At 44.5% G+C, this 24,349-nt stretch overlaps 1 pseudogene; it reads right to left on the reverse strand.

Annotated features, from left to right (window-relative positions):
• LOC145412993 (cell adhesion molecule Dscam2-like) overlaps positions 1-24,349 on the reverse strand; it is a 78,811-nt pseudogene that overhangs the window by 37,684 nt on the left and 16,778 nt on the right.

Genomic DNA, 24,349 nt, shown 5'->3' on the forward strand with positions numbered 1-24,349 from the left:
TTAAGATGCGTGTGGGTGATGGCTTTGAGACGCCCAGGTCATTGTTATATATATTAACCTCTTAAATCCATGTGAAGTCCTTTATAATTTCCCATGTAGGTGCCTTACGATTTTTTTTTTTTTTTTTTAGCTGTCATACTGAAGGGGTTTTTATCAAGCCTTCCTCGAGCCCATGCGATTCCAATAATCTATCCCACGCTGAATAAACTAGTCAGGAAATGGCAAGAAAAAATAAGAAGGACATCCTCTGGCCCAGGGGGGGTAAGAAGGAGGGATTACGTGTTTCTAGGCAAACAGAACAAACCCTAGGGTACGGATTGCCACTACATACTGCTAACACAGGAACAGTGAGAGAAATTCTAAGCTGCCTAGGTCGTGGTGAAGATGCGTATGGGTGATGGCTGTGAGAGGGTTTCCAGACGATAAGTAGGTGAATAGATAGAGGATGGAGAGTGAGAGACTAACGAGGAGAGTGTATGTGAGTGAGATGGAGGGGGTAGAGGGAGGGGGAGGCCGAGGATGAGATGGAGGGATGGAGTGGAAAGGTATATGAGAAAGGGGGTGTGAGCTGGGAGGAGGGCAGTGAAATGGCGGGGAACAGGGCGACATGGAGGCGATTTGTTTGTGGCCACCTCTTACGGGATTAAGGCGTCTGACAAGAGATAGATAGACAGAATAAATAAATAAATACAAGACGAATGAACCCCTTCCACTGTATACGAATAAAAAAATATAATATACCCCTATTACATTAACTTGGCCCAGATTTTCGTCATTCTTTGGACCATTCCATGTAGCTCAGTGGCAGGAAAAGACGGTACTGCAGCTCTACATCCTTTCTATAGCGCTTCTTCGTGACTAGCAGCCTGTTTTTAATGTTACTCAATTGTTGCAACTCAGCAGTCGAGATGGAGAGATGGTGATTTTTAGGCCAAGTCAGAGTAAAATGGGTATAGTAAAATCCTGCACTAATTTTCCCTTTGGTGGCGAGGAAGGTGCGCGTGGGTGATGACTGTGAGAGAGTTAAAGGAAAAAAATAACAATGAAAATGACTGCGGCCTGGAATTGTGGTGTCTGAATGGGAAGGGATAAGTCAAATGATCCTCTCACCTTCCTCTGTGGTGGTGAAGATCCGCGTGGGTGATGACTGAGTGAGTTAGAGGAAAAGAAAATGACAATAAAAATGAATACGCTCTGGAACTGTATACTGAGTGGGAAGGGATGTCAAATGATGGCATCACCTTCCTCTGTGGTGGTGAAGATCCGTGTGGGTGATGGCTGTGATACTCCGAGGTCGTTGTGTGCCATTAGTCTGACCATATAGGTGTGGTGTGGGGCCAGGCCTGTCAGCACGTGGGATGCCGTCCACTGCCCTACACTCACACTGCGACCGTGGCCAGACCAGGACTCCTCCTTCACCCCTGCAGCATGAGGAGGCGAGCATAGTACTTACTCAACACGTTAAACATAGCATAGCATAGCATAACATAAGATTACATAGCATACACCTACCCTTACCTTCATACTCAAAACAACCCACCCTTATCCTTACACTCAGAACGACCCCTCATACCCTTATACTGTATGGTGACCGCGGCGGGCTGGGGCAGAGTCCATGACACCACCGCTGACCTGCTGGTGACCTCGCTGACCGTCACGCCAGAAGGGGCAGTGGGCGGCTCTGGCGGGGGTGACAGGAGGGAGAGATGGTATTGGTATAGTGGTATTAAGTATTTTGTTAAATGGTAGTGTTATTAGGTATGGTGTTAAGAGGTATGGTGGTATTGGGCATGGTGTTAAATGGTGTAGAGTTATTACGCATGGTGTTAAATGGTATAGTGTTATTACGCATGGTGTTAAATGGTGTAGTGTTATTATGTATGGTGTTAAATGGTATAGTGTTATTACGCATGGTGTTAAATGGTGTAGTGTTATTAGGTATGGTGTTAAATGGAGTAGTGTTACGCATGGTGTTAAATGGTGTAGTGTTATTAGGTATGGTGTTAAATGGTGTAGTGTTACGCATGATGTTAAATGGTGTAGTGTTACGCATGGTGTTAAATGGTATAATGTTAATAGGTATGGTGTAAAATGTTGTGTTATTCAGTAATACGGCTAATATCTGGCTCTCTGTTGTCTTGTTTTTGTTTTTTCTTGGAGGAAACAATCTTCTGGGCTTCTGGCCTTTGGCTCCTTCTTCCTTGCATAAAGGGAATTAAGGTTAAATTCAGAATAGTATTGATTGGTATAGTGATAACAGGTATGTTGATAACAGGTATAGTGACAATAGGTACAGTGACAATAGGTATAGTGATAATAGGTATGATGATAACAGGTATAGTGACAATAGGTACAGAGACAATAGGTATAGTGATAATAGGTATGATGATACTAAGTATAGTGATGATAGGTATAGTGATAATAAATACAGTGGTAATAAGTATAGTGACAATAGGTACAGTGTTAATACAGTAGGTATAATGTGCTTACCTATAACAGCCACCTGGAACACCTGGGAGTGGGCGCCGTGTGGGTTGGTGGCGCGGCAGGTGTATGGACCCGCGTCGGCAGCAGTCACTGACACCATTTCCAACACTGCCCTCACCACTCCCCCTGCCTCACTCTGCCGAATCCTTACCCTGCGTGTGTGTGTGTGTGTGTGTGTGTGTGTGTGTGTGTGTGTGTGTGTGTAAGAAGATGGAATACTCGAAAATCATCTGTCTCTTTTGGTTCGAAAATTCTCTCCATGCTGAATAAAATTTTTGGAGAGAGTAGTTAAAGAATATATACCACATCATAGGTGGTGGAGACCATCATCCACTCACTTGATGTAGTGTTGCCTACTTCCTTCACCTTTATCATTCCTTTTCTGTGTCTTCTTTCTCTCTTCCTGCTTCTCTTATCTTTCCTGTCGCTTTTTATTACTTTTCTCCCCTATTCAAGTGCCTTTACATTGAGTGACATGCCTATTGGTTTCCTGTACGTCAGGAAACCATGTACAATGCTGGGTGGTAACCATATAACCAACCCACAAGAGTCCCTACGTGTCAACAAGTGGATTGGCTGAGGGTTAGTGCCCCTCCCCGTAAACAACAAACTCAAACGGCCATCCCTTACGGGATTACGGCGTCTGGCTGTAGACAGATAGATAGATAGGTAGATAGATAGATTCAAGAAGCTTTCTCTGGGCTTTTAAAATCGTCTGAAGGCAGCGGGGATAAATTGAACAGGACTGGGAATGAAGGGGTTAAGGAAGCTCCCTAACACCTTTCCTAAGTGACATTTTGTATATTACACCTTTACTGTCCTTCTCCGTGGTACATAAATCATTCTATTATCGCCATATTCTGCATCGACAACATGCAAAAGGATATTAACCAGCCATATCCAAAAATTAATCGCCAAGGAAGAGGTGTAAGAGTGGTTAGCGTGTTGTGATAGCTGACAGTAGTAGTAGTAGTAGTAGTAGTAGTAGTAGTAGAAGTAGTAGTAGTTGTAGTAGTAGTAGTAGTAGTAGTAGTAGTAGCAGCAGCAGCAGCAGCAGCAGCAGTAGTAGTAGCAGTAGTAGTAGCAACAGCAGTAGTAGTAGTAAGAGTTGTAGTAATAATAGTCGTAGTAGTAGTAGTGCTAGTAGTAGTAGTAGTAGCAGTAGCAGTAGTAGTAGCAGTGGTAGTAGCAGCAGTAGTAGTAGTCCCAGGTTCATTTCAAAAGTGAACCCAGTGGACTACAGGCTTAAAGTGCCATTCTGAGGTCACCATCCTCCTCTTGGGGGATAAGGAAGGCTCTGAGGTACGTTTGTATACCCAGGTAGTTGATTCGCCTGGTTATATGGGTGCCACCACGTGAAGGCGTCCCCCTCCAGCACAGGTGTTATCAGGTAATTAATATGTGATCTTACGTGTGTCCAGGTGAGACGGGGTCATGGTGTCGGAGCCAGGTAAGGGTGAGGGGGTCGTCACCTGTGGCCTCACACGTCACCGTCACCACCTGCCCAGCGTGGCCCGTCACACGTCCACCTTCCGTCACCACGCGCGCTGGAGCTGTCAAGGAGATGGCCGAGATAAGATGATGTGGTGGTGCTGTCAAGGAGATGGCCGAGATAAGATGATGTGATGGTGCTGTCAAGGAGATGGCCGAGATAAGATGATGTGGTGGTGCTGTCAAGGAGATGGCTGAGATAAGATGATGTGGTGGTGCTGTCGAGGAGATGGCTGAGATAAGATGATGTGGTGGTGCTGTCAAGGAGATGGCTGAGATAAGATGATGTGGTGGTGCTGTCGAGGAGATGGCCGAGATAAGATGATGTGATGGTGCTGTCAAGGAGATGGCTGAGATAAGATGATGTGGTGGTGCTGTCAAGGAGATGGCTGAGATAAGATGATGTGGTGGTGCTGTCAAGGAGATGGCTGAGATAAGATGATGTGGTGGTGCTGTCAAGGAGATGGCCGAGATAAGATGATGTGGTGGTGCTGTCAAGGAGATGGCTGAGATGGTGTGATGGTGATGGGGGACGGAGGCTGGTGAGATAAAGTGAATTGTCTCCAGGCTGCGTTCTTCTCCACCTGATGTAGTGCTGCCTACCTCCTTCACCTTCATCATTCATTTTTTGTGTCTGCCCTCCTCTCTTCCTCCCTGTCACTTTTTATTACTTTTCTTTCCACTTCAGGTGGCCCTACATTGAGTGGCAAGCCTAATCGCTTCATATAATCCAGGAAACATTTACAACGCTGGGTGGTAATCATGTAGCCAAACAACAGGGAGATGTGGAGCCTACTATGGTGCCCCTGTTGACTGGGTGGAGAGAAGCAAGTGCGGCATCCATCCAGGAATCAAACACTGATCCTCTTCCTCGTACTTTGATGAGGCGAGATGCTGTCTACTGCAAGGTAACATCGGTTCACTGCAAGGAGCGGTTCTGTGGTTGGTGAGTCTGCTCGGCCAGACAGACCAGTGTTATTCATCTACGACTATGAATCAGTCAGTTACTCTACATTCTTTCTCACCTTCTCAGTTTCACACTAACTGACTGCTTTCAATTTAGCTACACCCTATTCACTTCTACTGGGTGTAAGACTGCACACATTAATACTAGAATATGGTGCTCGAAGAAGTTCTGTGGGAGAGGATGTTGGGCTGTAGTATTATCTTATTCTGGCACTGAGCTATGGGAATGAAGCTGCTAGGAAAATTTCCTCTTAATAATAATAAATGGACTACAGTTTTCACAAATTATTTCCATAATGAGAGCACCAATAATTTACATGGCTAGGGTAACTGAAGACTGGCGTTCCACCCACCGTGCACAGTCAGCTGAACCACCTTGGAGGTGGGTTTGCCGACAGAGTTTGCGGCCCGGCACAGATACCAGCCAGCATCCGACGTCTTGGTCTCCTGCAGGAAGAGGGAGCCGTTCGGTGCCTGCGAGGACCTCACCCCATCTACCACCAGAGGCTGGAAATCCCTGGCAGCCTCACCTGACACACCAAACCTTCATATTACTTAAATCAACGGGCAGAGTGGAAGTAGGAGTAGATATCCACAGCATTTGTCGCTGGGAAAGGGAGGGGGAGGCCGAGGATGACATGGAGGGATGGAGTGGAGAGGTATATGAGAGAGGGGAGTGTGAGCTGGAAGCAGGGCGGTGAAACGGTGAAGGACAGGGCGACATGGAGGCGATTTGTTTGAGACCACTCCATACGGGATTAAGGCGTCTGGCAATAGATAGAAAGATAGATTTGCTGAATCTGAGAAGCTTAGTAAACATTAGCAATATCCTTTTTCACCAGTGCAGTAAAGAAAACGTTGTACCGGTATATCAGATCAAGGTAAAACTTAAACACAAAAGTAATGGGTTAATCCAAGTGGTAGTTCAGGGCAAATAACAAGGGCCGACAGCAGCTGATATTGTCTGCTTTTTTATACACATTATCTTACCTGGTGCTTTCATCCAGGTGATAACTGGCTGAGGGTACCCACGGGCATTGCAGGCCATCACCACAGTGGACCCCACCAAGGCTGTACCACCTGAGGGCTCCACCACCCACTTAGGAGACACCTGTCCAACGAACACACGCATTATGAACACTGTATAATAACCGCTACACTCCTTTTATTTTAACTTCTCTAATACTGACCTCTTTCTATCTTGAACGCTAAGCTATAAGAAGGGATCAGCACAGGTACATAGCACTAGTCACGAAGAGTTTTAGGGAAAGGATGTAGGACCATAGCATTATCTTTTTCTACCACTGACATACGTGACATAAGCTTCTGACAGACGAAAATCTGGGCCAAGTTGAGATGAAACAAGTGTAGTGTTCATTTACATAACTCCTGCATCCAGGCATGGAGTCGTGAAGCAAATCTACAAGGCATCAGCTTCAATCCCAGTTCAGCTGCTAGAGTATGGAGATGGAGTACAAGATAAAATACTGTTGCGTGTTGCTTTCAGTGAATATCTAATGTCTCCTTTTTGTATTCAGGGTGTCCCGAGAATGGACATACTAACTTCACGAGGCGATTCTAGGGCTGATAATTGAGTATAAAAATGCTCTATCAACTTTGGTCCAATTTTCAACGGTTACACAGATAGTTATTACTGGCCTTATGTGTGAATTATGACGATGACCATTTTGGCCCATATGGTCATCAGCAACTGTAGCTCCATAAGGGTTGAAAATAGAACACAAGTTGGTATATCAATTTTTGCTCAATACCAGGACAAGAATCATCGCCTGAGGGTAGAATGCAAGAACCAGACGCCTTGTATATGGTCAGAGACAATTATCAGCCTAGTATTTTACCTCCTCTGCCTCTAGTTCTCCTCTGGTGGCAGTTATCCTAAGCTAAAAGAAGGTTGATAAGTTTCTCTACCTATAGCTGATTCTTTTTACTATGGTGTGTCAGAGAGGAAACTGATGGGCATAACTGTGAAGCAGACACAGTAGGAAAGGAAACAAAATTTAGTCCCTGAACGTCACTGTACACTGATGCAAAACACGGCTTGTCCACCACTGTTTCAGAGTCAGTTAGCTGCTTAATACGTCGTCTCTGCAATGCTTTGGACCCAGGTAAATTTATTCCATTAGCTACACTGAAACTAACGTTTTCACTCAGACCCAAGTTACCTGAATTTCTGACAACTTCAGTACATTTAACGTGAACCAACGCTAAATCAAATGACCATACTATTACTAAGTAAAGTTTCTAAACATAAGTAAAGAACGGTTTCTTTTAATGACACTTCACTAAAACGGCTGACACACACACACAGTTCTGATTGTCTGGTGGTGATACAGAATTGCATAAAAATAAATCGAGGTCCACCATTCCACATACCATAACCTACAATATCTAAGACACTGACAAATGAAATCCATACTGTCAATCACTTTATGACTGTCTGGGGTGAAGATCTGCAGTGGTTAACTATTACTCAGACAAACCAGTGAATACAGTGACACGGCCTGAGACAATACGTGGGATCCAGTGCCTTATAGCTGGTGTGTGTGTGTGTAAGTCACCGGGTCGGTCAGGATCACTTAATGGTCGTGATCGTCAGCTTTTACCCTCCCGGAAGGGAGCTGAGAGCTAATATAGTCCGATCTAAGGGCAAGGCTGTGACCTTCACACACGCACACACCCGTCCCCTTGCTCAAGGGGGACAGTAACCACCCACTTCGTCAGTGAAACTTTTCGCAACCTGAGCGAGGCGCGAACTCCCGTCCACCAGGTGGCAAGCGAGAGCGTTACCACTGCGCCAGCGAGCGGTGTGTGTGTGTGTGTGTGTGTGTGTGTGTGTGTGCGCTCACCTTGACCCTGATGTTGGCTGTTTTGTTGACGGCAGAAGCGGCGTTGGCAGCTTCACAGGTATAGGCGCCTGAGTGGTGCTCCTGTAGCCTCTTCAACACCAGCACCTGCAGTACAGTCATTCTACTTCACTCCACGACAATGACCTCTTACAGCTTATCCCTCTGACTTAACTCCTCCCAGCCCCTTCCATCCCAGATCCATACAGTTACCAATTTCACCTCTCCATCTGGTGTTGGAGAGGGGCGCCTTCTCGTGGTGGAACCGATTTCACCGGGTGGCTCCTTTACCACGGTTATACAAACGTCCCTTTTCCCCTTCCCCATCCCCCGAAAGGAGGATCTTGAATTTGGCTCTCTATTGTATTTTGTTTTTCTCTTGGAGGGAACTGTTACTGCGGGCTCATGGCCTTTGGTTCCTTCTTCCTTGAATAAAAAAAAAAAGAAGAGTAACTTGAGCCTGCAGTCCACTGGGTTCAAATTCAGATGAGCCTGAAGCCACAACATCAATAACAACAACAACGACAACATTACCTCAGGGCAATGGTTTACAACTATAGTCTGGCCTAAATATTGACAGTTTGTTTAATCATAGCTCGTCAAATTGGCCAGTTCCTATTTTACATAATATTCTCTGCCTACCTCTTCCCATCGCTCCACCTCTGGACTGCAGGAGTGTTAGAATGTTAACAGTTGTTCATCTGATACTTTTACTTTAAATAAAAAACAGAGCTCCTTCTATATACGTCTGTGGTCTGATTTGTGGTGATTTTTTTTTCTAATTCCGTCTGCTCTTGCACATACCACACATTCAACACCTACCCACGCTGCATCACTACCTATGATATCATGATGAATATAATAGCAAAATAAAAATGAACTAATCAACATTGTATGTATTTCTTTTCGATTACACCACACAAGAAGCAGTTTCATTGTGTGAGATATTAATTTTGAATGATTTATCGTGTCACTTTTATAGAGGGCATTACAGAAGGTTACATTTCAGTTTGTCATGTCTCACAGCATACATACATACCGGTACATACATCATTTAATCTTGTGTTGCCCCGTGAGGAGCGTAGGAGCCCGGTGCTAGGCAAGTTGGTCCTGACATTTAAGATGAGAGTGACCAGACTCACACATTCGTAAGTGGCATTATGTGAGCAATAAACCCCAGCCACCCCATGGATATAAACAAACACAGGCTAAATCAGGTTGGAGCGCCATAATTACCCACTAAACCATCAGACGTCATAGTTTGGTTATATGGTTACCACCTAGCGTAGTAAATGGTTTCCTGGTGTCATTAAGTATAATACAGATCTCTCACCTGGCTGTGCAGTCCACCATATTATCCCGAAGACAAAAATAGAGCAACCTGAAATGACTCGTGGGTAAGAATGGCAGCGACTGAAGACAGGAGTTGTTTCAACACCTCAGCTATTTTCTTCTAAGGGATGCTATCTTTCTCACCTACAGTGCAACCATTCTGACAAGTGATGCAGCAGTGAAACTGTTTGCAGAAAAAGAGATGAAGGTTGACTAGGAGAGTGTGCGAGTGAGGTGTTGGGGGAGAGAGGGAGTGGGAGACCGAGGATGAAGAGGAGGGACGGGGTGGAGAGGTGTATGGATGACTGTATTTGATGGAAGGATGACGGCTTGATGGCGGGGGTCAGAAGACAAGTAGGCAATTTCTTCGTCGGCGTCTGGGTATGGACAGGCAGAGATGGATAACAGACCCACCATAGAGAACTCGCTGGTTCGTTTGCTCTCCACGTCCGGGTCATGCTGAAGATGGCGACCGTCCTTAAGCCAGTTGATGGTGATGGGCAGATCCCCCTCCGTCACGGTGCAAGACAGCTGAGTCCTCTGTCCCTCCTCCAGACTCCGCCGCAGGTTGAAGTTATCGATCACAGGGGGTTCTGAGGCATGATGTGGGGCAAAACAGAGGGACACCTTTAATTTGGTCCACTGAAGGTAAAGATTAACATACCTGGTAGTATACAACTCCAAGAAAAGCTACTGGAAGGCAATTCAGAACTTCTTATCTAAAGACTCAGATCTATGGTTGGAGGGAGAGAGCCTTCATTACTGTTCTTGCCTAGGTCTAGTACTGTAGTCACACACTCAGAGGAGCTGTCTAGCGTGCAGTCATTGCCTACTGTATGTCCTTCTTTTTATTTCCTACATAGCACGTAGCATTTAAGTCTTCATTTGTCCAACCAATTCCTACATAAAAGTAATGAAAATGGCTTACCATAAGAGGGACATTCCTATCAGCATAATCATTCACAGGGTCTGCAGCAACAGTGAGAGACATGACCAGCTGTGAAGCCTCTGTCAGATTTCACTGTATTGCAAGAAGCCCCTTGATTCACTGCATTATGTCCAAGATGATGCAATTTGGCTAGTTTAGTTAGGAAAATTAGATAAATTACTTAGATAAATTAGAAATACTTTATCTGTTGACTGCATACGGATCCAGATAACTCAGGCTTAAGATGTCAGGAGGGGATCTTCCAAGAACATCCCTTCCCTTCAACTCAAATGTAGCTGAGAGAGAGAGAGAGAGAGAGAGAGAGAGAGAGAGAGAGAGAGAGAGAGAGAGAGAGAGAGAGAGAGAGAGAGAGAGAGAGAGAGAGAGAGAGAGAGGAAGTTCCGCAAGCTTCACCTCCATTCAGTTCATATAAAGAAGCTAAGAGAGGGGGGGGGGGTCGGGGCGAGTTCAGCAACCTTCACCTCCCTTCGACTCATATGAAGAAGCAGAGAGAGAGAGAGAGAGAGAGAGAGAGAGAGAGAGAGAGAGAGAGAGAGAGAGCAAACACCACACTGACTGAGGACGTGCAGGAAGGTGTGTGAGGCTGCCGTCTGCCCCTGTCTGCCGGTCACCACACAGGAGTAGCGACCAGCATCCTCGTGGCCTGCGGTTCTCACCACCAGCGTCCCGTTACCCAACACCTCCTGCCTGCAACACAACCACGTTACTATACTCCACTCACTCTAACCTGGCTTAAATATCACATCACCTGTCTTGAACTCTGCCCTGTAACAAGAGGTACTAGAATATGATGCTAGTCACGAAGAAGTGCTATTATAAGAATGTAGAGCCTTACTACTGTCATATTCAGCCACAGACTCACGGGAAAAAAAAAAAAAAAGAACTACAGCAGGACAGCGATTACTCATTGTTTCTGTGATTTTAGTTAAACTTTTGAAGATTTTAACAAACGCATCATGAAAACAGTCATTATGCAGGTACATCATCATCATCATCATCATTTTTACTTTTGTTTTTACCTTTCTCTCTCCCATTTAAGGATGGGGTGTGGTTGGGTACACACACACACACACACACACACACACACACACACACACACACACACACACACACACACACACACACACAAATTAGGTTCAACTTTCTGTAGCAGTTTTTTTTTTTTTCCAGGAAGCAGAAGGAAGGCGTAGAATCTTGCTGTGTCCCTTGTTGCCTCTACAGAAATAAATGTTTGTTGTAGGAGGGAAATTATGACATATTTTTATTATTCAGGCAAGACAAGGAAAGGGGTAATGTGGTACCTTCCTTGTCCCTTACAAGGAAAGGGGTAATGTGGTACCTTCCTTGTCCCTTACAAGGAAAGGGGTAATGTGGTACCTTCCTTGTCCTTTACAAGGAAAGGGGTAATGTGGTACCTTCCTTGTCCTTTACAAGGAAAGGGGTAATGTGGTACCTTCCTTGTCCCTTACAAGGAAAGGGGTAATGTGGTACCTTCCTTGTCCCTTACAAGGAAAGGGGTAATGTGGTACCTTCCTTGTCCCTTACAAGGAAAGGGGTAATGTGGTACCTTCCTTGTCCCTTACAAGGAAAGGGGTAATGTGGTACCTTCCTTGTCCCTTACAAGGAAAGGGGTAATGTGGTATCTTCCTTGTCCCTTACAAGGAAAGGGGTAATGTGGTACCTTCCTTGTCCTTTACAAGGAAAGGGGTAATGTGGTACCTTCCTTGTCCTTTACAAGGAAAGGGGTAATGTGGTACCTTCCTTGTCCCTTACAAGGAAAGGGGTAATGTGGTACCTTCCTTGTCCTTTACAAGGAAAGGGATAATGTGGCACCTTCCTTGTCCCTTACAAGGAAAGGGGTAATGTGGTACCTTCCTTGTCCTTTACAAGGAAAGGGGTAATGTGGTACCTTCCTTGTCCTTTACAAGGAAAGGGGTAATGTGGTACCTTCCTTGTCCTTTACAAGGAAAGGGGTAATGTGGTACCTTCCTTGTCCTTTACAAGGAAAGGGGTAATGTGGTACCTTCCTTGTCCTTTACAAGGAAAGGGGTAATGTGGTACCTTCCTTGTCCTTTACAAGGAAAGGGGTAATGTGGTACCTTCCTTGTCCTTTACAAGGAAAGGGGTAATGTGGTATCTTCCTTGTCCCTTACAAGGAAAGGGGTAATGTGGTATCTTCCTTGTCCCTTACAAGGAAAGGGATAATGTGGCACCTTCCTTGTCCCTTACAAGGAAAGGGGTAATGTGGTACCTTCCTTGTCCCTTACAAGGAAAGGGGTAATGTGGCACCTTCCTTGTCCTTTACAAGGAAAGGGGTAATGTGGTACCTTCCTTGTCCCTTACAAGGAAAGGGGTAATGTGGCACCTTCCTTGTCCCTTACAAGGAAAGGGGTAATGTGGTACCTTCCTTGTCCCTTACAAGGAAAGGGGTAATGTGGTACCTTCCTTGTCCCTTACAAGGAAAGGGGTAATGTGGTACCTTCCTTGTCCTTTACAAGGAAAGGGGTAATGTGGTACCTTCCTTGTCCTTTACAAGGAAAGGGGTAATGTGGTACCTTCCTTGTCCCTTACAAGGAAAGGGGTAATGTGGCACCTTCCTTGTCCCTTACAAGGAAAGGGGTAATGTGGTACCTTCCTTGTCCCTTACAAGGAAAGGGGTAATGTGGTACCTTCCTTGTCCTTTACAAGGAAAGGGGTAATGTGGTACCTTCCTTGTCCTTTACAAGGAAAGGGGTAATGTGGTACCTTCCTTGTCCCTTACAAGGAAAGGGGTAATGTGGTACCTTCCTTGTCCTTTACAAGGAAAGGGGTAATGTGGTACCTTCCTTGTCCTTTACAAGGAAAGGGGTAATGTGGTACCTTCCTTGTCCTTTACAAGGAAAGGGGTAATGTGGTACCTTCCTTGTCCCTTACAAGGAAAGGGGTAATGTGGTATCTTCCTTGTCCCTTACAAGGAAAGGGGTAATGTGGTACCTTCCTTGTCCTTTACAAGGAAAGGGGTAATGTGGTACCTTCCTTGTCCTTTACAAGGAAAGGGGTAATGTGGTACCTTCCTTGTCCCTTACAAGGAAAGGGGTAATGTGGTATCTTCCTTGTCCCTTACAAGGAAAGGGGTAATGTGGTACCTTCCTTGTCCTTTACAAGGAAAGGGGTAATGTGGTATCTTCCTTGTCCTTTACAAGGAAAGGGGTAATGTGGTACCTTCCTTGTCCTTTACAAGGAAAGGGGTAATGTGGTACCTTCCTTGTCCTTTACAAGGAAAGGGGTAATGTGGTATCTTCCTTGTCCTTTACAAGGAAAGGGGTAATGTGGTACCTTCCTTGTCCCTTACAAGGAAAGGGGTAATGTGGTACCTTCCTTGTCCTTTACAAGGAAAGGGGTAATGTGGTATCTTCCTTGTCCCTTACAAGGAAAGGGGTAATGTGGTACCTTCCTTGTCCTTTACAAGGAAAGGGGTAATGTGGTACCTTCCTTGTCCCTTACAAGGAAAGGGGTAATGTGGTACCTTCCTTGTCCTTTACAAGGAAAGGGGTAATGTGGTACCTTCCTTGTCCTTTACAAGGAAAGGGGTAATGTGGTACCTTCCTTGTCCTTTACAAGGAAAGGGGTAATGTGGTACCTTCCTTGTCTTTTACAAGGAAAGGGGTAATGTGGTATCTTCCTTGTCCCTTACAAGGAAAGGGGTAATGTGGTACCTTCCTTGTCCTTTACAAGGAAAGGGGTAATGTGGTACCTTCCTTGTCCCTTACAAGGAAAGGGGTAATGTGGTACCTTCCTTGTCCTTTACAAGGAAAGGGGTAATGTGGTACCTTCCTTGTCCTTTACAAGGAAAGGGGTAATGTGGTACCTTCCTTGTCCTTTACAAGGAAAGGGGTAATGTGGTACCTTCCTTGTCTTTTACAAGGAAAGGGGTAATGTGGTATCTTCCTTGTCCCTTACAAGGAAAGGGGTAATGTGGTACCTTCCTTGTCCTTTACAAGGAAAGGGGTAATGTGGTACCTTCCTTGTCTTTTACAAGGAAAGGGGTAATGTGGTACCTTCCTTGTCCTTTACAAGGAAAGGGGTAATGTGGTACCTTCCTTGTCTTTTACAAGGAAAGGGGTAATGTGGTATCTTCCTTGTCTTTTACAAGGAAAGGGGTAATGTGGTACCTTCCTTGTCTTTTACAAGGAAAGGGGTAATGTGGTATCTTCCTTGTCTTTTACAAGGAAAGGGGTAATGTGGTATCTTCCTTGTCTTTTACAAGGAAAGGGGTAATGTGGTATCTTCCTTGTCCCTTACAAGGAAAGGGGTAATGTGGTACCTTCCTTGTCCCTTACAAGGAAAGGGGTAATGTGGTACCTTCCTTGTCCCTTACAAGGAAAGGGGTAATGTGGTATCTTCCTTGTCCCTTACAAGGAAAGGGGTAATGTGGTATCTTCCTTGTCCTTTACAAGGAAAGGGGTAATGTGGTACCTTCCTTGTCCTTTACTCTTCCTTTTAAAATCTTGGTTATGAAAGGAAGTAATCGTAAATTTCTTTGTAAATCTCTCTCGTGGCCTATTTCAGGAGAGTTGACCTAATGACGAGAGAGTCGCTGCCTTGTCATAGCAGTTGCACATAATTTCCCTCCTTGTGACTACAGTATATCATTGTGCCTATGTTGATGGCATCAATAAAAAAATAAACCTCCGTATCTACAAAATTCTGGTGGTTATATAAGTGGTGTGGTGGTTGATGGTTACCTGAGTGATGATGGTAGGGGGTCGCCGCCTCGTCGCCAGGTAATGGTGGGGGCGGGATAACCCCCTGCAGGACACCACAGATGCACGTCCTCACCCGCCACGGAGGTCACGTTTGGCATGGAGCGTACGAAGGGGGGCCCTGAGGGGAAGGGGGGCGGGAAATGAATGGTTTGGTGAGGAGATTCTGGTGGAGAGATGATGTGGAGTGAGAGGATGTGAGAAATGAGTTATGCAAGAGGAGGACAAGGCAGCCAAAGGACAGTGAAGGAGCTGGATCTCGTCACTTGAGAGGCTGACTGACTAGAAAAAAATGAGCTGATTAAGTTCATTGCGACAAGTGTGTGATGTTAGACAGCTACACACTATACTCTGTTCAAAGTGTGTGATCTTAGACAGCTACACACTATACTCTGTTCACTTTACCTTGGCCTAAAATTGCCATCACCCTGTCTTGAAGGCTGAGTTATAGCAAGACATTAAGCTAGAATATATGAAGCTAGTCAAGAAGGAGTGCTACAGAAAGTATGAAGAGCCACAGTACTGTCTTAATCTGCCAAATGAACTACGTGAAATAAGGTACAAAAAGATGAAAATTTGGGCCATGTTAAAGCGAATGGAGTATAGAGACAACCTCCTCATCAGCTTCCGTATCCATCATCACTCGCTTTATCAAATTTTCACTGATAAATCAAAGCTATAGATCGATCGTGGAAAATACATGAGGCAGGGCAGTTTGATGGCCCGTGTATTGAACTTAACCACGAACTTTCAATGTCACGTAACCTCCTTGGAGACAGTAGGCTGACCAACTAAAGAAGGATTGTGAATTTAGAGGTACAAACCACTCTGCCTGCTTGACGTAGCGGTGAGAGAGAGAGAGAGAGAGAGAGAGAGAGAGAGAGAGAGAGAGAGAGAGAGAGAGAGAGAGAGATATGGATCGTGGCTGACTTCACAGTAAGGTCGGAGTGGGTCATGTTGAAGCAATTTTTTTTTTTTTTTGTTATGAATGGGGGTCACCAGTAATCAGGTTTATGGATTATCTTTTTTATTTTTTGTTTTTCCTTCCTGTATACTGTGATTGTATAAAAAAATGTTCAGTTTTGTACGCCAGGGTAAAACTTGGAATCATAATGTCACGTTCTTGAGGAGGCGATTTGTTTGTGGCCACCCCTTCCGGATTTCAGGCGTCTGGCCATAGATAAGTAGATTAAAACATAGATGGATAGATAGATAGACAGATGGGTAGACACAAAGAACGATAGATAGGTTGACACAGACAGATAGGTAGACAGGTTGATAAATAAATGGATAGACAGACAGAGATACTGTAGATAGATATGTAGACAGATAGACAGATAGATAGATAGATAGATGAATTGACAGAAAAAGGTTAGAAATGGCTTCCTCAGAATACACACTCGTGGCTCAGGGTAGGACAAGTTAGGCTGGGATGATGATGATGATGATGATGATGATGATGAGTGTGGTAGTGATGATGATTATGATGGTGATGGGTGTGGTAGTGATAATGATGATGATGACGGCAATGGACTCAAGAAACACAGACTAACTCACCGTAAACATTGAGTCTGGCTGAGTGCGCCTGGGAGCCGTGCGTGTTGTGTGCCGTGCAGGTGTACGTGCCACCTTCACGTACCGTCACGGCGCTCAAGTTCACGTGGCTCACTACCTCCCCCAGGGCCGTGCGGAAGCTGCCCACCGTCGTCCTGAACACGGGGAGAAAGCACAGTACACCTTAACACTTTGTAAACACTGCGGCTTCCATGAATCACTCTCGGTTGAAAGGGGAAAATATTAAAACTCTCCTAACCAAGAAAACTTTAGCTGCCTACTTGTCCTGAACACGGGGAAAAAATAGAGTACATTCTAATAAAACACTCTGTAGCTCCTATGACTCACTCTCAGCTGAATGGCATCTTCTGAAGTTAACTGGAAAAGGAAAATATTAAACCCTTCCTAACCATGAGAAATTTGACCCCATTCCTTTTCCAGGGTTTCGTGAAAACCGCCACCTCATGTTCTGAACACAGGGAGAAATGATAATCAATTCTGAACACTTCCATTTTCCTATCGTTCATATTATAATCGCTTTTCCAAAATTTATGACAGCTCTTACGATCTGCAAGGATGAGTGGGACTGTTTCAGTACTGAACGAAGCACCGCCCATGGTCTCGCAAGGTTTGTTATGCGTTTCTCAATATGCTTCGTTCACTGTGCCTTAGTGTTTCGTACATGGTGGACATACTCTTTGTTTTGTTACTTATTAGTGTACCTGTGTGATGGCTGGAGGGGCTGGCGGTCGCGTGTCCAGGTTATGACAGGTACAGGTGACCCAACGGCGGAGCATTTGAGGGACACAGGATCCCCGGGGGTCACTGTCTGCTCGATGGGCGTGTACCGCAGCTGCGGGGCAGACTCTGGTGGGGAAGGAAAAGATTAAATCAATGTCCACTGATTACACAAGGGATAATGACAATACTAATACTAATACTAATACTAATACTAATACTAATAATAATAATAGCTCTACTGCTACTGCTACAACTGCTGCTACTACTATTACCGTACTACTACTACCAGCACCACCACCACTATTACTACTACTACAAGTTGGGAAGAAGCCGTAGATTGATGCTAGTTGGGTGTATGGATGGCATTAAGACATAGATAAAATATAATAGTAATATGGCAGGTCATGAACAGCCCATTTGTAAGGATAAAATACCACCATAAAATATAATGCGAGACAAAGCCAGGATTCCGGGGGCTTGACAGGTGAGTGAATGAGTGTCTGGCCCTTTTTTCACTGGGGATATTGTTGATGGTTCTCTCACACACACACTCACACACTTACACACACACACACACACACACACACACACACACACACACACACACACACACACACACACACACACACTGCTCTCTCTCTCTCTCTCTCTCTCTGTCTCTCTGTCTCTGTCTCTCTCTCTCTCTCTCTCTCTCTGTCTCTCTCTCTCTCTCTCTCTCTCTCTCTCTCTCTCTCTCTCTCTCTCTCTCTCTCTCTCTCTCTCTCTCTCTCTCTCTCTCACCCCGTCCTCAGGTGGGTAAGAAAGGCCAGGATGATAATGATGATGATGATGATGATGATGATGATAAAGACTATATGAATATAGATATGAATAAACAAACTCATGTTCACCTACCCCACTACCATATCATCATTTCTTAATTAAAGGTAGACCAGGTGAGCATACAGCCTAATTACCTATGCTAACTTACCTGTGTGGGAATAATGCGACAGGCCCAAGTCCCTCGAGGCTCGTCTTAACCCCTCGCCGGCTGAACTTGGCACCTGACGGGAAGAAATGAGTAATATTGGTACAAGGATTAGATAGCCCGTTCCCTGAGGCGCAGTAACTCCTCCTACGGTTAGAAGCAAGTTTGATTCGAATGGCTCTCTAGTGTGTTTGTTTTGCTGTTCGTTTGTTTACACGAGTTAAATATTTAAGCAAATATATTCAATTTACTTATAAGAGGCAAACTTAGCGATCTCAGGCATTTGCTATACCCTGTTCACTTTAACTTGGCCTAAAATTACTATCTCTCCATCTTGAATTTTGAGCTACATTATAACACGAGATTAACACTAGGGTAAGGCGCTAGTCACGATGAAGTGCTATGGAAAGCATGAGCAGGGTAGTAATAATGCCAGTTTGTGCCAGTGAGTTACGGGAAATAAGCTGACAAAAGGACGAACATCTGGGCCAAGTTAAAGTGAATGGACTAGGGTCAACGTTGCCTCTCTCACAGTGCAATTTTACGTCCATGGAACAAATATGCTAACTTGGGAGAAGCCATTTATAGTGAAGAGGTTAAAATCTCTTAATCTCTTCATAAACGTTTCTGTTATTAAGTAGGAAAAATTACAAACGTTTCCCTAATTAAGCAGGAAAAATCACAATCGTTTCTCTAATGAAGCAGGAAAATTCACAAACGTTTATCTAAACAGGTAGGAAAGTTATAAACGTTTCTCTAAGCAGGAATATTCACAAACGTTTTCTCTAAACAGGAAAATTCACAAACATTTCTCTAAGCTAGAAAATTCACAAACGTTTCTCCAATTAAACAGGAAAATTCACAAGCGTTTTTCTAATTAATAAGGAAAATTCAGAACGTTTCTCAGATTCAGAAGGAATATTCACAAACGTTTTCTCTAATTAAGCAGGATAATTAAAGGGAAAAAATCCGTATCTAGCCTGTGATATAAACACTGAATTCACCTTGGTCTGATCCACACTGAAGCCAGCACCATCAGGAAACTCTTCACTGTATAGGTGTTCCAAGTCACCCTGCCCCATACCATCCACTTCTAGGCCACCTCCTCTTCCATGACCTCGCGACCTGTGACCTGCTGCCTCCTGCTGACCTCTTGCTGCCTCCTGCTGACCTCTTGCTGCCTCCTGCTGACCTCTTGCTGCCTCCTGCTGACCTCTTGCTTCCTGCTGACTGCTTGACCCTTCACCTCCCTCTGCGTGACTGACGGTGTGGGTAGACAGGATGGCACTGGGGGTCACGCTACTGGCAGCTTGGTTGTGTGCGTTCATCCTGGTGAAGAGAATACGATTAGTGTTAGAGGAGGAGGAGGAGGAAGAGGAGGAGGATGAGAAGGAGGAGTAGCAAGTAGTGGTAGAAGAAGAACAGGAAGGTGAAGAGGAGGAGGAGAAAATGAAGAAGGAGGAGGAGGAGGAGACGAAGGAACAATGTTAGATGAATGCCGGTCGAATACAGGTGGATCATTAAGACAGACAACCAAGGTATCGAAATATCAGCCTTCCTGTAGAACACAACAGTCAATGTTCCACCCAGGTCCCTAATGACGCGGCTGGGAGAAGAGAGACTAGGGAGACGCAAATTGAGGCCATCCGTCTGCACCGGCTCAACAAAGGACCTCTGGATCATTCAGTTGCGAGCTGCACATGCTAACCACCACTGCGCCATCATCTACCCCTGTGTAAAAGCTACAGCATTTCATTAGGTTATCTTCAACATGTGATTTTCATTACTTAGGTACATATTTCATGGCCTTAGTTTTAATACTCTGTTGAAGATGGTTGGAGGTGTATGAATGACGTGGGAATTGGGACGCGCATTATACATGATTATTTTACCGAATACATAATGAAAAACACGGAAAAAACAGACTTGCATTACATCTCTCTTCTGTCTTGGCGCTCGATGCAATAGTCTATCCTACATGCATATCTTTATTATTATTATTATTATTATTATTATTATTATTAGGCTACTTAGGGATCCAGCTGTGAATTTCGAAAGGCTTGGTGATGAGTAAATGGCTGTATAACCCGTATGACTAGGAGCGTTGTTGATAGCTTCCTGTTTGTGTGGGTTCCTGTTCCTGGTTCCTGCCCACTCCATACGGTAGTGGGAGATGGGGTGATGATAATGGTGATGATGATGATGATGATGTTTCAGTATTCCCCCTTCAACTCTCTCTCTCTCTCTCTCTCAATGAGGCAAACGGATTTCTGTCTTCCAAAACAAATAAAGACCAGGGACATGCCCTTTGACCCTCGGGAAAAGAAGAAGAAGAAAAAAAAAGGTTATTAAATCAAAATCAACGCGAGTCTCCCCTCCAGTGACTGAACGTTCCTAGTTTTCTCTGACACGATTACGGACGTCCCTGGAGAGAGAGAGAGAGAGAGAGAGAGAGAGAGAGAGAGAGAGAGAGAGAGAGAGAGAGAGAGAGAGAGAGAGAGAGAGAGAGAGAGAGGTGCTTCATACCAGCATTCGGTAACAGAGAGCTACATCAAAGCGTGATTCCGCAAACAGTTCTATGTTGTGATAGGAAGTCTCTGAGTACGGGCAGATCTGATTCGCATGAAAATATATAAATGAATAAATAAATAAATAAGCTACATAAAGAATGATGTAAGTTAATATTTGCAAGCTAAAATCAGTAAGGTGTTAGGTGTCTCGAAGCGTACTCTAAAACCAAATTAAATAGATTTTTCGTCTGTCTCGAACTTGATCAAGGCCGCGTGAAATGATGAGCTGCACCGATCACAAGAACAGCAGAGAGGCTTTTGAAAGGTAAGACATCCTGTTACAGACGTCTCCGGATCCAAACATAATTATATCAGCAGAGATGGTCAGGTTTATACACGTCGGAGGTTTACTTCTGCTGAGGAACACGGTCGATATCATGCCCTGTATAAATTCAAAACCAAGCCATTATACTGGCAGGTTTTATTAACAAGAGGGTTTATAACTTTGCGGATTAAAACGGAGTTCGTCTATAGTTATAAAACCAGTATTTCGCTGAGGATAAATTTTATTTCTAGGACATTGTAAATACCAACGCTGAAGAGAAGCCTACACGTGGTGGCGCTGTGTACCACAAGGGGGCGAGGATCCCTACACGGTGTATGTAGGCTACTGTACTGTGTGTGTAGGACGGCTCCACCGAAGTTGCTTGCTTGTGGTCGATGGGTGTGTTCGATGAGACAGACGGGGGCTTGGCAAGAGCAGGAATAACCATAAATAGAACCCACTCATTTTATGTCTTGCTGGGTTTGTACGCCTGGTTTAAGTACTATTACATATGGAGAGGATGGAGAGCGAGAGACTGATGAGGAGAGTGTAGGCTATGTGAGTGAGGTGGAGGGGGGGAGAGGGAGGGGGAGGCCAAAGATGCGATGGAGGGTTGGAGGGGAGATGTATATGATAGAGGGGGGTGTGAGCTGGAAGCAGGGCAGTGAAATAGCGGGGGACAGGGCTGCATGGAGGCGATTTGTTTGTGGCCACCCCTTACAGGATTTGGGCGTCTGGCAATAGATATTTAGACAGATAGACAATTAAGATTATCCAGCTAGGAGACTAACCTACTGTACCCTAGCATAATCTAACTTAATATATATTAACAAAAGCCACATTTATATTTATCTGTTAGTGTAGATTCCCAGACTGGTTTGAGAGAGAGAGAGAGAGAGAGAGAGAGAGAGAGAGAGAGAGAGAGAGAGAGAGAGAGAGAGAGAGAGAGAGAGAGAGAGAGAGCGAGGGAATACGATTGAAAGGCTCTGTTTCGTGATGCCCATTAACAGCATATTTTCCCTTCACTGCTTGAGGCCTACACGATGGGGCCAGGATTCCAGGGGCCTGAATATCATGTGGATGAGTGAGTGGCCCATTTCACTGGATATGATGATAGTTCTCCCACTCCCCTAGTATACATGGTTTCTTTATCTTACCTCGCTCTATCATCCAGAGAGCAAAAAAGGTGATGGTGATGCTGCTGATGATTGTGATGATGATGATGGTACAAATGATGATGGTGATGGTGATGGTGATTATAGTTACGATGGTGATGATGATGATGATTTATCCTTGCAGTGTCAGTGACTAGTGAAGTGTGACTACCAAGGGCGCCTCCTTTCTCCCAAGACTGCTGGAGTGTGAGTCTCGGGGCAGGACAAGGAAGGGCCAGCACAAGGGTGAGTGAACTTTGGCTTAGTTCCTTGTTCCTGGGGTCGTATCTATAGGTGGGTTTGCGGATTACGTGACACCTTTTCCATAGCGACTTATTCTGCACATTACACCTCAGTATCCCATTGATTGGCAGTGACTTAAATATTGACGATATTAAAGGTAAGGAAACAATATACAAAAAAATGTTAAGGTGTATTGAAAATAAATCGCTAAGGAGGAGGTGTTACGGAGTCGTCTGTGCGACTTCGAATATCCTCCAGCTGACCCAATGTAATAGATTATAACGTTCGAGAGACTATTTATTTATGACGTAATGCAGTTATGTAATGGGGCGTAATGCATTATAGCTGAACTGCGTAATGAACTGTATTTACTATTGCGCTACGTAATTTACTAATGAAATGTGACGTAATTTACTGTGGCGTAAAGAAGTGCACCATAATCCACTCCGACGTAATGTACGGTTGCGGACATATCAGAAACACCCCGTCCACCAGCGAGGTGGTGTAATGCTCTCCGCATCTGGTAACACTGATTGGTATGGAACTTCACCAGGTTTCGTTCGGTCGCTAGGACGAACCGAACACGGCGATCATTGCCGCTGTGTGCAGTAGTTGGTGGTGGGTGGTAATATATGAGCAATGCTTCGTCAGAAAATATACTGATGACAGTAAGTTTTTTAATATTGTCATACAATACACCCTTTACATAATGGCAGTTTTATATGGCAATTTTATAACTGACACGGATTTCATGAGTGGTTTAGTTTCGAGTCCTGAACCATGCAACAGTTAATAATTCATCATATGTCATAGTTATCAGCTTCCCCACAGCTATCAATGAACAGAAAATTATCGTGACGTCCATCCTCCCTACCGTGAACCTGACATTGGTAGACCTCTGAAATCGAAACAGGTTCACTACATACAGGAAGGTGCGCCACAGGGGGAGGCAGAGTGGTGGTGGGGGTCCTGGGAGACAGGAGGAAGATGGGTGAGGAAGGGGGCAATAGTGTTCAAACTGGGGACTAGATGAGAGGGATGATGGGGTAGGGAAAGGTGGACTTTGGTAGACAACAAGCGCTACAATAGGAGGGATAGTTTACAAGGTGATGACAGGGCCAAATCAGTGTTTCATGGAGAATATGGAATTTTACAGTCAGACCATGAAACATTATGTTGACGTTGCCAAGTGTTGTTATTGACAGTCATGGTTTGTAACAATTCACGACACACTTTCCACTGGATGGCTCAGTACCCTTGTATTATGAATATGGTGACAATATGCTAATGTGCAAATATATTACACGTCCCTAGAGTTTGTCAGATGTTGCAGTTGTCATAGTAATTGGGAATTATTCTTGTAGCCCATTACGTGGTATCATCATGGATGACGACTGATATCACAAACAGAGTAGGGATAGGCCTATGTAGATTTTTCCTATATCTCCAGTAAATATGAACAGTCTGACATTAATGATGGTCCCAATTGTTCTCATTAATATCTGTATGGCACCAGTGTAAAATAAAGGTGGATTTACTCAACCCAGGTATATGTTACCGTTTTCTGTATGCCGTGTTTGGCTGTTGATTTAAGAGATTGCCAATGGTTATTAGTAATACTTAGGTTCATATTGAGCAACTGTCGTATGTCGTAAGCATTCCTTCACAAAACCTTGAGCCAACAATGGTGGAACAAGGTTGTAATGTCCGCAGTTATCCAGTCTGAGTACGTGTATATTACTTCAACTGTGCCATCAGTTACAGAAATCGCTTTTATTAAATGCAAACACACAATTTATCTGCAGTGTGTTTTGTTATGCTATACAACCGAGTGGCGTTCACACTGTGTGAAACAGACATGATAAAGATAAATACGACGACCATTGGCCTGTTCACGGAGAGCAACTACTGAGCCACACATCTCAGCAGTGTCCGAACATGGAGCTGTTACCCTGGCCGAGTAACGGTGTGTATTGCAATCCACTAAAGAAAACAGGTGAACCACTGTCGTTGATGTATAAACA

The sequence above is a fragment of the Coenobita brevimanus genome, chromosome 12 (assembly GCF_032717465.1).
Source record: "Coenobita brevimanus isolate Jiangsu-jjx chromosome 12, ASM3271746v2, whole genome shotgun sequence".
NCBI lineage: Eukaryota > Metazoa > Arthropoda > Malacostraca > Decapoda > Coenobitidae > Coenobita > Coenobita brevimanus.